Source organism: Triturus cristatus, chromosome 4_1 (assembly GCF_964204655.1).
Source record: "Triturus cristatus chromosome 4_1, aTriCri1.1, whole genome shotgun sequence".
Classification (NCBI taxonomy): Eukaryota; Metazoa; Chordata; class Amphibia; order Caudata; family Salamandridae; genus Triturus; species Triturus cristatus.
In genome coordinates, this window is record NC_140585.1 from 136,878,204 (window position 1) to 136,883,203 (window position 5,000).

General features: G+C 39.3%; 3 non-coding genes across 3 annotated transcripts; all 3 read right to left on the reverse strand.

Moving 5' to 3' along the window:
- Window positions 1-1,012: 1,012 nt before the first annotated feature.
- Window positions 1,013-1,085, reverse strand: TRNAR-CCU (transfer RNA arginine (anticodon CCU)). Its single transcript has one exon. It is a non-coding gene; the product is annotated as a tRNA-Arg (tRNA).
- A 1,515-nt stretch (window positions 1,086-2,600) lies between these two features.
- On the reverse strand, window positions 2,601-2,673 carry TRNAR-CCU (transfer RNA arginine (anticodon CCU)). The gene has a single exon. It is a non-coding gene; the product is annotated as a tRNA-Arg (tRNA).
- A 1,515-nt stretch (window positions 2,674-4,188) lies between these two features.
- On the reverse strand, window positions 4,189-4,261 carry TRNAR-CCU (transfer RNA arginine (anticodon CCU)). Its single transcript has one exon. It is a non-coding gene; the product is annotated as a tRNA-Arg (tRNA).
- Between the last annotated feature and the right edge of the window lie 739 nt (window positions 4,262-5,000).

Genomic DNA, 5,000 nt, shown 5'->3' on the forward strand with positions numbered 1-5,000 from the left:
CACACATAGGCACACACCTTGCAGTTCTTCTACACACACTTAAGCTAAAAACCCATTCTGTCAAGTCAAAATTCTGCAAACCTATTACATATTCAGTGCGTCGGCATAGAAGCACTTTTTAATGCCACTAAAATGCACAAGTAGTTAGACTGAAGATGCAACCTGAATGAGTTTACAGTATGTACTCCACTTTATTAATAATTAGTAATGAGAAAGTGAGGACTACAAGAGTATTGGAAAAGACTTTTTCCACTTTGAATGTAAAGCAGATTGTGTGACCATTGGCCAAAAATGATCACGAAGGGACTTGAACCCTCAATCTTCTGATCCGAAGTCAGACGCCTTATCCATTAGGCCACGCGGTCATCCGTTCACCTGAGATGATTTTTATCATGTAGGTGGTATGCATGGATGGAGAACATATTATTGAAAGGTATTCAGGTTTACATCCCATAGTGTTCTTTCAGCTCTTTTCGCTGGAAGCACTTTTTTGGAATCTATATATTGAGTATTTTATGAGTACGATATGCTTTTGTTTTCCTTTTTGCATACAAAACTCTTTCCTCATGCGTTTAAAGCTCATTTGTATTCTCTACATAGCTCTGGAAGTTTCCAGACGTGGAGTGAAACTGTTTTGAAAGTAGGACAAATTGCTCCTTCCTGCATATGCTAATTTTTCACACTCACATAGGTTGTATAAGTTTTATGAATCCTGGCTTGACCTATTCAAGTAGCTGAAAGCCTGTCACCACCTCTAGAAACAAGATTCACACCAATCCAATTCAAATCATTTTTTCCAAAGGAATATGTTCTGGCTGGTCGAAAATGCATCTCACAAAAATAGGCATTTAAAAATATACTTTGCAGTTTCAGAACACTAACATGACTGTGAAGTGTGCACAAGTAAAATGGGACCGTTACAAAGTACCTAATCCCTCATAAACTTGTGAGAGGAAGCATGTAATAAATCTACCTAATTTTCTGGAAAAGAAAGAGGGAGGATTTTTGTTATCACCTCAGATGGGACTTGAACCCACAATCTCTGGCTTAGGAGGCCAGTGCCTTATCCATTAGGCCACTGAGGCACACAAGCATAGCTCTTTTCTAGAGGCATTATTTAAATGTATTCTATGGTCAGACACCGGTGTGTGCACACAGGGCATTTCTCACTTCTCTCTATAAGTAAACTTCCCATTTTCATCCTCTTCCATCCTTGACTTTAACGCTCTCTTCTATGCTTTAATGGAGACTTTGCAATTTTAGCAAGTGGAGAGAAATTGGAGAACCACTTTCGACTCCACACTTCTTCTTCACTTACTTCTTTTCTCAATATACTGGGCTTAGAAAATGGTATCAAGCCATCCTTATCATCAGTAGGACACGGAAAGAGGCACCAAGTCTCCTAACCAAGTTCAACCACACTCTGCAACTTAACCATTGCACTACAAATTAGGCAACGGGGGCATCAGCAAAGGCAGCCAATGTGCCGATCCTTTATACATTTTGTGTAGTACTTTTCTTACTCGAAGGCAAAATCAGCACTTTAACTGCCCAAATCATACAGATTTTACACATGTAGCACTCTATGCACACATAGGCACACACCTTGCAGTTCTTCTACACACACTTAAGCTAAAAACCCATTCTGTCACGTCAAAATTCTGCAAACCTATTACATATTCAGTGCGTCGGCATAGAAGCACTTTTTAATGCCACTAAAATGCACAAGTAGTTAGACTGAAGATGCAACCTGAATGAGTTTACAGTATGTACTCCACTTTATTAATGATTAGTAATGAGAAAGTGAGGACTACAAGAGTATTGGAAAAGACTTTTTCCACTTTGAATGTAAAGCAGATTGTGTGACCATTGGCCAAAAATGATCACGAAGGGACTTGAACCCTCAATCTTCTGATCCGAAGTCAGACGCCTTATCCATTAGGCCACGCGGTCATCCGTTCACCTGAGATGATTTTTATCATGTAGGTGGTATGCATGGATGGAGAACATATTATTGAAAGGTATTCAGGTTTACATCCCATAGTGTTCTTTCAGCTCTTTTCGCTGGAAGCACTTTTTTGGAATCTATATATTGAGTATTTTATGAGTACGATATGCTTTTGTTTTCCTTTTTGCATACAAAACTCTTTCCTCATGCGTTTAAAGCTCATTTGTATTCTCTACATAGCTCTGGAAGTTTCCAGACGTGGAGTGAAACTGTTTTGAAAGTAGGACAAATTGCTCCTTCCTGCATATGCTAATTTTTCACACTCACATAGGTTGTATAAGTTTTATGAATCCTGGCTTGACCTATTCAAGTAGCTGAAAGCCTGTCACCACCTCTAGAAACAAGATTCACACCAATCCAATTCAAATCATTTTTTCCAAAGGAATATGTTCTGGCCAGTCGAAAATGCATCTCACAAAAATAGGCATTTAAAAATATACTTTGCAGTTTCAGAACACTAACATGACTGTGAAGTGTGCACAAGTAAAATGGGACCGTTACAAAGTAACTAATCCCTCATAAACTTCTGAGAGGAAGCATGTAATAAATCTACCTAATTTTCTGGAAAAGAAAGAGGGAGGATTTTTGTTATCACCTCAGATGGGACTTGAACCCACAATCTCTGGCTTAGGAGGCCAGTGCCTTATCCATTAGGCCACTGAGGCACACAAGCATAGCTCTTTTCTAGAGGCATTATTTAAATGTATTCTATGGTCAGACACCGGTGTGTGCACACAGGGCATTTCTCACTTCTCTCTATAAGTAAACTTCCCATTTTCATCCTCTTCCATCCTTGACTTTAACGCTCTCTTCTATGCTTTAATGGAGACTTTGCAATTTTAGCAAGTGGAGAGAAATTGGAGAACCACTTTCGACTCCACACTTCTTCTTCACTTACTTCTTTTCTCAATATACTGGGCTTAGAAAATGGTATCAAGCCATCCTTATCATCAGTAGGACACGGAAAGAGGCACCAAGTCTCCTAACCAAGTTCAACCACACTCTGCAACTTAACCATTGCACTACAAATTAGGCAACGGGGGCATCAGCAAAGGCAGCCAATGTGCCGATCCTTTATACATTTTGTGTAGTACTTTTCTTACTCGAAGGCAAAATCAGCACTTTAACTGCCCAAATCATACAGATTTTACACATGTAGCACTCTATGCACACATAGGCACACACCTTGCAGTTCTTCTACACACACTTAAGCTAAAAACCCATTCTGTCACGTCAAAATTCTGCAAACCTATTACATATTCAGTGCGTCGGCATAGAAGCACTTTTTAATGCCACTAAAATGCACAAGTAGTTAGACTGAAGATGCAACCTGAATGAGTTTACAGTATGTACTCCACTTTATTAATGATTAGTACTGAGAAAGTGAGGACTACAAGAGTATTGAAAAATACTTTTTCCACTCTGAATGTAAAGCAGATTGTGTGACCATTGGCCAAAAACGACCACGAAAGGACTCGAACCCTCAATCTTCTGATCCAAAGTCAGACGCCTTATCCATTAGGCCACGCGGTCATCCGTCCACCTGAGATGATTTTTATCATGTAGGTGGTATGCATGGATGGAGAACATATTATTGAAAGGTATTCAGGTTTACATCCCATAGTGTTCTTTCAGCTCTTTTCGCTGGAAGCACTTTTTTGGAATCTATATATTGAGTATTTTATGAGTACGATATGCTTTTGTTTTCCTTTTTGCATACAAACCTCTTTCCTCATGAGTTTAAAGCTCATTTGTATTCTCTACATAGCTCTGGAAGTTTCCAGACGTGGAGTGAAACTGTTTTGAAAGTAGGACAAATTGCTCCTTCCTGCATATGCTAATTTTTCACACTCACATAGGTTGTATACGTTTTATGAATCCTGGCTTGACCTATTCAAGTAGCTGAAAGCCTGTCACCACCTCTAGAAACAAGATTCACACCAATCCAATTCAAATCATTTTTTCCAAAGGAATATGTTCTGGCCAGTCGAAAATGCATCTCACAAAAATAGGCATTTAAAAATATACTTTGAAGTTTCAGAACACTAACATGTCTGTAAAGTGTACACAAGTAAAATGGGACCGTTTCAAAGTAACTAATCCCTCATAAACTTCTGAGAGGAAGCATGTAATAAATCTACCTAATTTTCTGGAAAAGATAGAGGGAGGATTTTTGTTATCACCTCAGATGGGACTCGAACCCACAATCCCTGGCTTAGGAGGCCAGTGCCTTATCCATTAGGCCACTGAGGCACACATGCACAGCTCTTTTCTAGAGACATTATTTAAATGTATTCTATGGTCAGACACCGGTGTGTGCACACAGGGCATTTCTCACTTCTCTCTATAAGTAAACTTCCCATTTTCATCCTCTTCCATCCCCGACTTTAACGCTCTCTTCTATGCTATAATGGAGACTTTGCAATTTTAGCAAGTGGAGAGAAATTGGAGAACCACTTTGACTCCACACTTCTTCTTGACTTACTTCTTTTCTCAATATACTGGGCTTAGAAAATGGTATCAAGCCATCCTTATCATCAGCAGGACACGGAAAGAGGCACCAAGTCTCCTAACCAAGTTCAACCACAATCTGCAACTTAACCATTGCACTACAAATTAGGCAACGGGGGCATCAGCAAAGGCAGCCAATGTGCCGATCCTTTATACATTTTTTGTAGTACTTTTCTTACTCGGAGGCAAAATCAGCACTTTAACTGCCCAAATCATACAGACTTTACACATGTAGCACTCTATGCACACATAGGCACACACCTTGCAGTTCTTCTACACACACTTAAGCTAAAAACCCATTCTGTCACGTCAAAATTCTGCAAACCTATTACATATTCAGTGCGTCGGCATAGAAGCACTTTTTAATGCCACTAAAATGCACAAGTAGTTAGACTGAAGATGTAACCTGAATGAGTTTACAGTATGTACTCCACTTTATTAATGATTAGTAATGAGAAAGTGAGGACTACAAGAGTATTGG